The 14,315-nt window shown below is 41.9% G+C and overlaps 2 pseudogenes; one reads left to right on the forward strand and one right to left on the reverse strand.

The window, feature by feature from the left end:
• Positions 1–14,315, forward strand: part of LOC102963046 — an 89,240-nt pseudogene that overhangs the window by 59,499 nt on the left and 15,426 nt on the right.
• Positions 11,476–11,681, reverse strand: LOC122235644 (annotated as a pseudogene).

Raw genomic sequence — 14,315 nt, forward strand, 5'->3', positions numbered from 1 at the left:
TCTTTTATCTCTGTGGTAAGGGTCCCATTTACGTCTTCTATACTCTTCTCAAGCCCAGTGAGTATCCTTATGATTGTTGCTTTAAATTCTCCATCAGGCACGTTACTTATATCTATTTTGATTGGCTCTCTGGCCATGGCCTTATGTTCTTTCCTTTGGGATAAATTCCTCCATCTTCCCATTTAGTCTGTCTCTGCTGCCTTCTCTGTGTTAAAAAACCCAATTATGTCTCCTGCTCCTGAAACTAATGGCCTTATGAAGAAGAGGTCATGTAGTGCCCAGGGACTGGCACTTCAGGGAGTGTCTCAAGTGTGTGCCTTGTGCGCTCTGCTGTTGTGATCTGGCTATTCTATCCTTCAAGCTAGTCATCTGCACAAGCTCTCCTCTTCTGCTGTGGTCACCATTTGGTTGCTGGCCCGAACTGGAAAGTTTTAGTAGGTATTGTCTGGTCTGGTTGTAAAAGAGGACCTGTCACCACCTCCACCAGAACTGAGGCCCTGCAGAACTGTGTCAGGAGATGTGGTGTGTGCAGGAGTTTGTGCTGTTCTTCTGTGAGAGAGGCCTACCCTGCTGAGGTCTGAGGTCTGTGTGACTGAGAAAGGCAGTATCATCAGAGCACAGGGAGGGTGGGGCTTCCTGTGAGCAAGTTAGGCACCCAAGATCTGTGCTTCGCTGCTTCCTGCAGATGGTTCTGTGTGTATGTGACTAGTGGGGTGAGGGGAGAAATGGCACCAGCCAGCTCCTTTGTTCTCAGAGAAGCATCTCTGTGAATTCTGCCTCTCAGGGACACGCTCTGAGAAGACCAAACAATCTCCCAACTCTGTTCCCCTGAGTTGGGCATAACCCTGTCCCATCCACAGTACCCATGATCAATTTCTCTGCCAAACCACGTGCTCTTCAGATGGCTGTTTCCACAGTGTCTGCCCCTGGGTTCTTTGCCTGCCTTCTCTACAGGAGCAGCACAGTATCCCATAGGCTCTCTCTCAGCCAAGCCTGCTGACCTTTAAAACTCCAAGCTTTAAGCCCAACTTGTTGCAAGAACTCCTGAAATTCAGTGCCACTCATTTTTCAGGCCAGTGGCTTTTGCGAAACGTTCTTGTGAGTTACCCTGTGTGCTTCGCCCTCTGGCCCTCTCCACAACCCCCTTCCCTCCACAGCACCCATGATCGATTTCTCCGCTAAACCACGTCTCCACACTTCTTACCTTCTTTGATGTGGCCTCTTCTCTCTCTTTAGCTGTAGAGTTTGTTCTGTCAGTCTTCAGGCCCATTACTGGGATATTTAGGGTGATTTGATAGTTATCCAGTTGTGTTCCTGAGATGAGATGACCCCAGGATCTTCCTACTCTGCTACCGTCTTCCTCTCTTCAAGCTAAACTTCATTTTAGTTAAAATTTGTCTTTGTCCGTTATTTCTCAAATTGCAGATGGAATGTGCTTTTTTGCAATACACGAAACAACGTACTGCATCTGTATATTCCCACTCCAAAACCCACATTAATGCTCCACTTTTCTCCACATTCACGTAAGTGTTCGCACACATACGCTTGTACACACACTTAACCCTCAGGTATAGAGTTTGTTTTATGTTTTTTTGTTTTGTTTTTTTTTAATTTTTTTTTTCAACGTTTTTTATTTATTTTTGGGACAGAGAGAGACAGAGCATGAACGGGGGAGGGGCAGAGAGAGAGGAGACACAGAATCGGAAACAGGCTCCAGGCTCCGAGCCGTCAGCCCAGAGCCCGACGCGGGGCTCGAACTCACGGACCGCGAGATCGTGACCTGGCTGAAGTCGGACGCCCAACCAACTACGCCACCCAGGCGCCCCTAGAGTTTGTTTTTAATGATTCCGTGCTTTAAACGTGGAATCAGATACTGCACGTTTCTTGGCATCTTTGCTCTCCTTACTCTGCAAAACCACAACAACATCCCACCAAGTTACCTAGCATTGCTCCCATTCACTATTTTAAAAAATACTGCATAAGAGTCTATGGTGTTAGTGCGTGTTAACGCATTGAGTTATTTCCCTTATTGGGAGAGTGGAGGGTCATTCCCCGCTTTGTGATCCCATGAGCAAAGCTACAGTAAACTGTTTTGTGTATTTGTCTAGGAACGAAAACACTTCTTTCTGTGGGATAGGGTGAATAGCAGATTATATTTTTCACCAGAGAAAAGGATACATTACTTGAGCAATTTGCAAAACCTTTAAAGACTTGTTTTTCTTTAAAAATGTTATTCAACATCAATAGTGTGTTAGATTGGGTTTCCGAGAAACAGACTCTTAAGAGGGAAATTTGCAGTTAGGAGGCTGAATGGGGAGTGCAGTGGGAAACAACACCTGCGAGGGAGGAAGGGGATGGTGGGGGGTGGACTGAACAGAGGGAGAAGGTGAACAGCGATGTAGATGTCGTTGCAACAGATTCCTCATCTGATCCCACCAGAGGCTCTGGAGCTGGGATGGCCCTTCACGGTTGTCCAGAATTGAGGCTAGGGGCCTGGGCCTTCATAATCCTGTACCAGTCAGTCACTAGATGCCAGCTTCCCTTGGGCAAGATACGTAACCTTGAGGGAAGCTACTTTTAGGCCAAGGGCAATTCTCAGAGAAGATTGCAGCTGTGAGCCGTCAGCAGCCGACACTCCTGGCAGCTGGGAAAATAAGTGCCCTGGTCCAGAAGAGGTATCTAGGCAGTGTACCACAGCATTGCCCACAACCAGCAATTAAAAATTCAAATGAAAACAATACCTAACATTTACTAAATGCTGGAAGGAGGCCAATTAATCAAATCTATTTGCTGGAAGCCGACTTCGGAAAATGACCGATTCACCAAATTACTGAGGATTACGGGCTCAAAGAGTCTAGGTGTATTTTTATTTAAAAGATGACGCTAGACTGGTTTCCCAAACAGCGGTGCAACTTGCATTGCCATCCACAATGAGAGACGCAGAACTAGTTCATCTTGCTTTGCTCCCAGCATTTCTGTGGAGTTGTCTGGAAAATAAATGCATCAAGGAGTTGGGTACAAGGTAGTCGGGAAGGGCCTAACCTCTGTTGGACTGGGGTATACATGCCCAATTTGAAGACCTTGAAATTCCATCTTTAAAAAACGATTTTTTAATGTTTATTTATTTTTGATAGAGACAGAGAGAGAGAGAGAGAGCGAGCATGAGCGGGGGAGGGGCAGAGAGAGAGGGAGACACAGAATCCGAAGCAGGCTCCAGGCTCCGAGCTATCAGCAAAGAGCCCGACGCGGGGCTCGAACCCACAAACTGTGAGATCATGACCTGAGCCGAAGTCGGCCGCTCAACCGACTGAGCCACCCAGGTGCCCCGAAATCCAGTCCTTTAAAAGACCATGTTGGTCAGAGTATATCTGTAGGATTTGGTGTAAGAACTGGTAGGTTCAACTCCCTGCTTTTAAAGGAATGTATATTATGGAACAGAAAATTGTGTAGCTAAGGGAATGGAGACTTGTTTAGTAACAAAGAGATAGCAAGAATGATTCAGGCAGCCACCTGTGATACCAGTTTGAATTCGGGACAGGATTAGACTTTGCAGAGTATCGATCATATGAACAGTCAGCATTTTATTTAATAAAAATATTTTCCTAAAAATCTATGGAGCAGATATCTGTTACAGTAGAACAGACACTGTAAGTAAAATGCATTCAAATGATGCCTGTAGAACTCCTGAATTATACACTTCGAGGCAAGAAGGACATCTTTTCTGCTGCACATTTTTTAAAAAATGGAAATTCCTTTACTGTGTTTATTAAATACTTTATATTAAGTACTATGCTAAGACTTGGAGTTCAATAGTGTACTCCGGGCAAGGACCTTACATATTAGTGTGTGTCGGGGGTGGGGGGCAACTATAAAAGCCAACAAGGAAACAGAAGGATAATTACAAGTTGGAACACTTGCTACATAAAAACAGGCAAAAGATGGGAGAACAGGCAGAGTGAAGAATAATACAAGGGAGCAGGAGACAGAATGCTGTGAAAAGAAACACGTAGGCTCTAGAGCCCATCTTGACTCCATCACGGACTAGCTTCACGATCTTGCACGAGCCATTTAGCAGCTTCCTGGCTTTATTTTCCTACGTGTAAAGTGGTGTTACCAGTATCTGCCTCAGAGGTGTGAAAGTCAAATGAGTTATCAGATGTAGAATTCTTAGGATGCTCCCTGACACACAGTAAGTACTCAGCAAGTTAGCTTTCCTGATGCTAACTTACAGTTATTGTATGAATTAGACTCACCGACTGCGAATGAAATTATAAAATGAGATGCACAGCAAGGTAACATTTTAAAGAGACCGCATGCATTTATTACACAAGGACGGTGCTTTCTGCAGGGCCATCTACCATTGTCCTCTTTATATTGTGCTATAGAAATAACAAACAAAAATATCCAGGGCACACAATGCTGTTTCAAGCCTATCTGCTATTTCCTGAACCTAGAATGCCTTCTTTATCCCACTTTTCTTACCCCCAACATTGTGAATCACCTTTGAAACGGAAGGTCTGCTATCAGTGTCCTCCAAGAAGCCACATCTGCCTCTTCTTCCTCCCGGATTGCGTATCTCACAGGGAAGGAGTAACAAACACATTGCAAGTCATAGAATTTTGTGCTCCGACACTGTATTCTGATTTGTTTCCGTTGCTGTTCGCCACAAGAAGTTGTGAATGTATCAAGGAAAGGGACATTGTGTCACACTTATCTCTATTTTCAAATTTAGCTGTAACTAAGGCATAGATTTTCAATAAATATTGAACGAGTGAGTGAATAAATGAATACTTTCATTGGCCTCTCGCATGATCAGAGTCCAGAGTGCTAACCATTACACGATGGAACCATCCTCTCGCATGATCATTGTTAACTTTCCGCAATTACAGATAGGAGTAGATGAGTTACTACTGCAGTAATGACAAAAGCAGGTAATCAAATTGCCTATGAGAAATAGTAGGAGCTCCAAAAAGTACTGGTTAGCACTGGTTCCTAGCTCTTTGTGAACCATATTTAATCTGCTTAACAATTCCATTAGATGATTCCAGCTATGCTCCGTGTTTTCAGAAGTAGAAAATGAGGCTTGAAGTTAAGCTGCTTGCCACAGATCATAAGCTAACCAAGTGGGTAAAGCCAAAAATATCTCCAAGACCATTCCTCGCTTTGTTAGACTCCTTGGGCTTTTGCAAGCTACAGTAACATTGGTTTAGAATCACGTTTGAAAGTTTTCATGATAAATAGGATAGATCTGCCTCTTCCTCTTGGGGATGTGCAATATACGTTAGCACACGAAAAGCGCCACAGTCCTGTAATGAAAGGCTTAATTGCTTTCCTTAACACAGCTTAGTTTCATTGACAGAACTTTGTTTTTCATGAGAACGCTAAAAGGGGGGTTCCGGTCACTGATTTTACTGTGGAGAGGTTTCCCCACGTGTTCAACAAGCAATGTGACACAACTGGGTATCCTACAATTTGACTTAATGCTGACACGATCTGCACAGAGATAGCATCTTATCCCACAGGTGAAGGGCTCAGCTCTGCAAGACGGCCTCACACCTTAGGACACTAGTCGAAAGGCCAGGTTATCATTTGTGCTTTTGACCAACCAGCTACAAATCAGAGGTTCCTGCAATAGGCTCCTTCCTTGGGTTTGATTAATTTGCTAGATCACGTCACAAAACTCAGAGGGCTTTTATTTATTAGAACGCTGGTCGATTATAAAAGCATCTAACTCAGGAGCAGCCAGATGGAAGAAATGCACAGGGCAAGGCCCTCTGTAGGAAAGAGTATCAGTCTCCTATTTCCTCGACATGTTCACCAACCCAACCCAACCCGGAAGCTCTCAAGAACCCTGCCCCTTTGGGTTTTTATTGAGGCTTCATTACATAGGCATGGCTGATTACATCACCTGCCATTGATGATTGAGTCAACCACCAGCCCCTTCCCCCTCCTGGAAATCAGGAGGTGGGACGATTCCCACCCTGTGTATTCATGATTGATTCTCCTGGCAACCAGCCCATATTGGGGCACCTGGATGGCTGACTAGTGCTTTGTTAGATTAATTCCTACACTGTTTTGGTCACAGTATTGTTAGGGATATGTTGTAGCCCAGCTCTAACCCTTGCGCTGGGCCATATGATCCGTGTATATTGATAAAAGTTACTTCGTATATGGGGGCCCACAAAATAGGGGCTGCCCCAGTAGCCTGGCCCACATCCCAAATCTATACCTAAGTCGGCCTGCACTTCCAAGAAACACCTGTCAAGGAATAGTAACGTGCACCAATCACTGTCCTCCAACTCAGCTTTCGGTAGCTCGCCTTAACCTAGAAAACAGGACCTGTTGGCCTTATAAGGAAATCCCTGGTCTTTAGCCAATCATATACTATTTCCACAGTGCCTCTTCTGGCATCCCATAAAACCCGTTCTTGCCCCAAATCTTTCTAGAACAGTGTTTTGCTGCTTGGGGCACTGTGCTCCCCCAATCCATGGATTTATTTTCCTTGAATAAGGGATATCAAACTCCTCACTAAATCGCAGTTTTGTCACTTGACAATTATTCTACCAATCTGCCTCCTTGCCCTAATATTTTCCTATTCTCTTTTCTCTTTCATTCACAATTAGTTATTTATATCTAACCTTCTCACATAAAGGATCCAAGGGTGTTGGTATGTGCGTGGGGGCTCCTGATTGGCTAAGCAATGATCTAAATTGGACTGGAATTACTTGGTTTATATCTCTATAACCACTGTACTTTTTAACAGCGTTGATCTTTAGGTCTGTATCTGTTATTAATGCCATAATCTAGTCTGTCTGAAAGATTGACGTTTTTCAGTCTTTCACAGTACACAGCCCGGGGTTCATTCCCCACCCCCCATTTTATTTGCATACAGTACAAATTTCTTACTCATTCTTTGCTCAATTTTATTATTTATAAAATGGGAAAAAGGCACAGAGCTCATAGTTGTGAGAATTATATGAGAAATAAGTGAGTACATGGGTTAGGTCAATGACTACACATAGCAAGTGGTTAATAGGACTTAGCCACAGAAAGCTTATATGTATTTGAGCGCCTGGGTGACTCAGTCCATTGAGCATCCGACTTCAGCTCAGGTCATGATCTCACAGTCTGGGTTCAAGCCCCACATCAGGCTCTGTGCTGATGGCTCAGAGCCTGGACCCTGCTTCGGATCCTGTGTCTCCCTCTCTCTCTGCCCCTCCCCTGCTGGCAGTCTGTCTCGTTCTCTCTCAAAAATAAACAAACATTAAAACAATTTTAAAAAGCTATATGTATTTTTTTCCAATGAATACGTTTGGATTTTTGATAGTCTCATTAGAAAGATAACTGACATTTTACTGCTGAACAGGAACACAGAGCTATTTCTACATGCAGCAAAATGGGGCACGGAGAGGAGAGTCACCAGTATCCAATACAGACAACTCTAGAGCGTCTTCTCATTTTCACTTGAATGTGTACCTACTTTGCCACCCGTCCACCCTGGAGCTAATTATCTTGGAGACTATTATTTACATTTATTTGAAATTTAAATAAGAGTGGAAAAAACAGGGTGATAAGGGACCATTTATTTCTAACACTTAGAAATCAAGCCGTATTTTATAAATGCAGAAATTACTTTTTTCAAAACTAGGCTAAAAATTTATCATCTGATGTTTAAATATTCACCGTAAATTTGAAGAATAGCATGTCAAGTGCCAGAACCCATTTTTGATCGTCTATCCTGTTCAGTGGCAGTTTGGGCCAAGGAAACATGGCTTATTTGGATTTTTTGAAAGGCATGTTTCTCCCTCCCCCAGAAATGTTTTGATACTAGTTATCATTAATCTCTAAAGAAGCAGAATTAGGTTATTTTTGTCTCAATATAGTACTTAACTCATTAAGCCATAATTTAACTGATTTTTTTTTCAAAGGCTTGTAGTACTTATCAAAGTAGACAGAATCCTTCATGTTTTAGAAATTACCTATGGAAAAATGTGTTTGAGATTGCTTTTTATTTTTGATATTTTTTTTGCTATGCCAATCACAGTGGCCTAGTAGCTGGGACATTTTCAGCTCTGTGTCACTGTGTTTCTTTTGCGGTGGAAAAGTTTAACCTATACCTGAACTTCGGGTATCATGCTGCCCAGCTCATTATCTTTGCTTCAACACTGTTATTAAGAAATACCGTCTTATTAGATTAACCGGAATCTTTCAAAGATTTACTGTCACTCCTTCTATGGTGTTTCTCCCCTTTGATGGGAAGGAAGAGAAGATAAAGGCAAGGGGGCAAAAGTGAGATCCCTATACAAAACAAACACCTCAGCTTTTTTTCTCATTTCCATTTTTCTCGGAGATGTATTTACAGTTTGCATTTCTGGAAAGCCTTTTTCATTACATGATGCATAAACATGAAGGATGTGTAGTGATACCCATGCTGTTTGTGGTTGGTTTGCTCTTTATGCTTCTACTTCCTTGCCCTTGGCAAGAAATAAAAAGTGATTTTGCAGTTTTCTTCACTGCCTTTTTATGAGTATAAAAAAGTACTTACTCTTAATGTTTTTCATAGATCTTCTAGTAAGGCAGTTGTCAAATAAAACCTTTCCTCTCTGGGTTGTTGATTTTTATGGTCACAACCAGAAGGTACATAATTTCAGTCATTTGACGCACGGTAGGATTAAGGCAGAAAGGATTTTTGCATGTTGTCCAGTGTGCGTCGTATGCCAAATAAAGTGGAAGGGACGCAAGCCTCTTGGAGTTGCTGGAGGAGTTGAAAAAACGGTAGACACAGAGGCTGGCGCCTGCTATTGCCCACAAGCCCAGGCATCCCCAAAGCAAATGCCACGAATTTTACTGGGGTCTTTTTCTCGGTTGGGTATTGCATCTGGTCTCCCTCGTGGTGCTAGATGTCAGGTGATGCAGACGGGTAGAGGGAGGTGATTGAAACCTAGGTTCCAAATGGCAGAGTGGGAGGCTATCCGAAAGTAGTTCACGTGTTTGTATTTGTTTCCTGAAGTGTGATGAACACAAAAGGCAGCTAGGACGGCATAAAGCATGCTCCAGTGGGGGCTGCCAGTGAGTGCTTATGGCTCTGTTCCATTGGGACCAAGTAGCAGGAACGCTGAGTAACAGTACCCATCTTCCCAACAAGTTGAATATCATTAGCAGAACGCCTTGTGATGCTCTGCGTCTTCTTTGCACTATCTGGAATTCTGTTTGGGTCCTCGTCTTTGTTTTATGTGATTAGAATTCACTGTCGCTCAGTGTTCTTCAAATTGTGCAATTCAGTGGTTACGACCCACCTCACACAAGGGGCTGTCCAATAGACAAGGATGATGAATAGTCTCTATTAGCGTAAAGAGCCAATAATTTGTCAGAGTCATGTTCTAGATGATATAATTGTCCAAGTATGCTGAGGGGATTAGAAGTGGTTAGAAAAACTGAGGCCCCAGGGCATGGGTGAGGTGGACACCAGTGGTTACGTTGTTAGTGATTCAGCGTGTTGTGTTCTAGATTCCATGTGAAAATTCTCCAGGGATTTTTGGTATCTGTTTCCAATGTTTCCAATTTTACTCAGATACTTCTGTAGTAAGGGACTGCATTGGGTATATCTCCTACCATCCTGGAAAACTTGGACTAAAGTATAGGCTAACTATAATCCTATTCCTTTTTTAATATTTACTTATTAATTTTGAGAGAGAGACAGAGAGTGAGAGTGGGGGACAGAGAGAGAGAGAGAGAGAGAGAGAGAGGGAGGGAGAGAATCAATCTCAAGCAGGATTCCTCACTCACAGCATGGAACCCAACACGGGCCTCGATTCCAGAAACCATGAGATCACGACCTGAGCTGAAACCTCGTCAGGCATTCAATCAACTGAGCCACCCAGGTATCCCACCGCAATCCTATTCTTGAGGGTTATTATAAGATGCATTGAATGACCCAAACAAACCCATAGTATAAACAGCAATCTCAGAAAAATAGCCATCATGTTTTCTTAGCACAGCAGGAGAAAGATTCAAATCTTTTATTATGTTGTGTATTAATATTAAGCCATAAGGCTACAGGCTCAACTCCCACATTTTATCAACTACTTAGAGTCACACAAAGTAAGGAAGATCTGTCTTTATTGAGGATTAAATCTGATTTATGTCAGAAAGCTGTCATAGAAGGATAGATGGTATTATTGGATGGCCTAGTGAAAAATCTATTTCCATTGTTGAAACCTACTTGTAATGGATCTGGGAACAAATATGATTAGCAAATGGAAACTTTCACCATTTATGTCCTCAATATCCTAGGATTACCATAGGGATACAGTGGCAAATGGTCAAAAAGTATAAAACTCCTAGGGGGGCTCTTCCCCTGTCTCCCCAAAAATGGTGGTGGATGTGTTAATTAACACATGAGTGCCTATGTGCTGTGCTAAGCTTTTTTTCCTCTTATAATGTATTATGTTTACGTGCGTTTCAGAACAGGATGTTTCCTAATATGAGAAATCCATTTACATTTTTAAATATGCAACGGCAAGTGAAATGGCACTGAGTGTTTAATTTTTAAAGATTCAAAAAAATTTTTGAGCACATTTGGTACAGTGTTATATTAGTTTCAGGTGTGTAACAGTGACTCGACTTGTCCGTACATTATGCTGTGCTCACCGCAAGTGTAGCTACTATCTGTCAGCCCACAGCACTATTACAATATCATTGACTGTATTCCTTATCCTGTACCTTCCACGTCTATGACTTATTCCACAAGTAGAAGCCTGTGTCTCCCCCTCCCCTTCACCCATTTTACCCATTTGCTCATCCTCTCCCTTCTGGCAACCACCAGTTTGTTCTCGGTATTTATAGGTCTGATTCTGCTTTTTGTTTATTCGTTTGTTTGTTTGTTTGTTTCAGATTCCACATATGAGGGAAGTTATATGCTATTTTTCTTTTTTAGTCTAACTTACTTCACTTAGCTTAATACCCTGAAGATCCATCCAGGTTGCCTCAAATAGCATGATCTCATTGTTTTTTCATGGCTGTGTAATATTTTGTTTATACATGTATACTATATATATAAATGAAATATATTTATATAAATATATATAATATGTACATATGTATATAGAAATATATGTACATATAAATATAATATATAAATATATATGTAAATATATTTAGTATATATATATGTATATAAACTGAAACATATATACTATACACACACACATCTTCCTTGTCCATTCATCTATCAGTGAGCACTTGGGTTGCTTCCATATCTTGGCTACTGTATGATGCAAAAAACATAGGGAACAGTCTCTTTATATATCTTTTAAATGATTTATTTATTTATTTGTTTGTTTGCTTATTTATTTATTTTTGAAAGAGAGCACGTGTGGGGAGGAGTATACAGAGAGGGGGACAGGATCTAAAGCAGGCTCTGCACTGACAGTAGTGAGCCCGATGTGGGGCTCGAACTCAACAACCATGAGATCAAGACCTTACCCGAAGTTGGGTGCTTTAACAGATTGCACCCCTCAGGTGCCCTGGCAACATTTCTCTTTAATAAATGGTGCTAGAAAAACCGGACAGCTACATGCAAAAGGTTAAAACTGGACCTCTTTCTAAAAGTATATACAAAAAGAAACTCAAAATGGATTGAGGACCTACACTTGATCTTAGCCAAAAGGCCGAGAAGCGATTGGATTGAGGACCTAAATGTGAGACCTGAAACCATAAAAAAAAAAATTCTAGAAGAGAACACAGGCAGTAATTTCTCTGACACTGGCCATAGCAGTATATGTCTCCTAAGGCAAAGGAAACAGAAAGCAAAAGTAAATTATTGGGACTACATTAAAATAGAAAGCTTTTACACAGTGAAGGAAATGATCAACAAAAGAAAACGGCAACCTACTGAGTGGTAGGACATATTTGCAAATGATATATATGTGACAAAAGGTTAATATCTGAGGTATATAAAGAATTTCTAGACCTCAGTGCCCCCCCCCCAAAAAAAACAATGAAAAAAATGGGAGGACATGAATAGACATTTTTCCGAAGAAGACATCCAGATGGCCAACAGACACACGAAAAGATGCTCGTCATCGCTCATCATCAGGGAAATGCAAATCAAAACCACAATGAGACATCCCCTTTCACCTGTCACAATGGCTCAAGTAAAAAAGACAAGTGTTGGCGAGGATGTGGAGAAAAAGGAAGCTTTGTGCACTGTTGGTGGGAATGTAGAGAGGTGCAGCCACTGTGGAAAGCAGTGTGGACATTCCTCAGGAAATGAAAAATAGAACTACCGTATGGTCCCATAATTCCATTACTGGGTATTTACTGAAATAAAATGCAAACAATGCACTTACGTATTTATTGCAGCATTATTTAACTGAGATATGGGTTAACCTGTTATTGATTCTCTTTTTCCTCAGAAGTACCAAATACACCGAGAACAGTGAGCCATCAGAACAGAGGTGGCCAAAGGGACCTAGAAGAGCCAGGCCTCAGGGCCTCTTCTCTGTACTTCAACTCAGGCAGTTTTGCTTTTACCTGTTGTAGATATTGGGCCTCTATGTATTACTTTTTGAGAAACAAAATTGAGCTGTTAGCAATTGTTTAAAATTCCCAGTACCTCTCATCTCCACAAACGTAGCAACGGGGGCTGGAGGCTGAACTCAGCAGCATTTGCATTCATTCCTGACTCGAGTTTTCGGGTCTGGTTTTAGGCCAGGCCTTATCAATGCTCAGGCTAAGTCATTTCAGGTGTGAACCAAGACTTAGGCGGTCACTGCGGGTTCATTTGAAATAAACTGCTGCTTCTATCAATTTTATTTCCACCATTTCGATAGTCATATTGACATCATATAGAGCTAAGTTGGCCCCGAAGTATTTTGAAGGTCAGTACTTAAGAATGGGCTGACGAACCTGTATATTTGTTGCATGCTGAGATTTATAAAGAGCTTAGTGCTTTTTACCACTCACTTCTTTGTGGGAATAAATGTCAATTTAGACTATGGAGTAAGCTGGGTCTGTCGCTCATGATTTGATGGATTTGGTGAGTGGTTGGGCATATTAGCTTGAGGGCTCAGTATAGCAATGACTTCTCTTCCAGATGATGCTTAAGACATTTAAATTACTTACAAATTACATAGTGCCTAATTCTAAAAGGATTTAAGATAAGACGCAATATGAAAATAATTTTAAATGCTGTTGAAATGCAAAAAAAAAAAAAAAAAAAAAGCACACGTAGGTTCTCCTATGTGGATGTATTTCTAATTAAAAAGAGGGGAGAAAGAATTAGGTTAGAGCCTGGGATGAATGAAGTATGGAAACTGAACTCTGACTTTCACAGCCTAAACAAGAAGCAGAATCCACTGGATAATATTGTGTCATTCTCTGCTGACAGCAGAGAGCCAGATGCGGGGCTCGAACTCACCAACCGCAAGATCATGACCTGAGGCGAAGTCTGACAACCGACTGAGCCACTCAGGTGCCCCTTAAATAACAGTCTTCAAGTGGCTGCTTCTTCAATAGATGCACTAGAAATGCTGAGTGTGCTATCACGTCAGATTTCAGTGGAGGTACAAATACTGTAATGACAGAAAAACGTGGGGCCAGGGCCTGGAGTATCTGCAGGAGGGAATCCACGAGATCCTCTGTACTTTCTCTCAACTTTGAGACCTTGGCTCATAGTGCAGGTTTATTGTGATTAATAGGGACGAAGGATTGGAGAGGACACCAAAACCCATTGAGCAATATCAGATTAAGAGCAATGGAATCTTACGTTTTTGTCTCGTGTCAGTATTTTCCGTAAAATTACAGGCCCTGTAACCTTGAAGGGTCCTAAAGATTGGTTTGAGTGTAGTTTGGGGACAGGACAGTCTCTATCCTCCTGGGAATGGGAGAAGGGTGATCTGAATAGCGACATTAAGGATTGAAGCTGAGATTAAGAACGAAACAGTTGACCAGAAGCATGAATCCAAAAGGGCTGTGGAGAGGGTCATCAGCAGGATAAGGTGACTCGATAAACACAGAGTAGGTGAGAGGAGAGCTAGCGGGAGAAGAATGGAGTGTTAGGCATTTTCTGGAGATACTGGTAGGGAGGCTTGCCAAGTTTATATGAAGCTCACTGGTACTTTCCACTTATGGGCTACCAACTCGTAAAGGAAATCAAGTTGGTTCATATACCAGGCGTTAAAGTAACTCCTAAGGACTTAATAGTTGGAATGCATATATCCCCTTCTAGACTTTGAGCTCCATGAGAAACGAAACCGTTGGTAGTGTTTCCTACTAAATATCCATAAAAGACACGTGGCTTGACAATTAGAACG

This window comes from Panthera tigris, chromosome X (assembly GCF_018350195.1).
Source record: "Panthera tigris isolate Pti1 chromosome X, P.tigris_Pti1_mat1.1, whole genome shotgun sequence".
NCBI classification, from domain to species: Eukaryota; Metazoa; Chordata; class Mammalia; order Carnivora; family Felidae; genus Panthera; species Panthera tigris.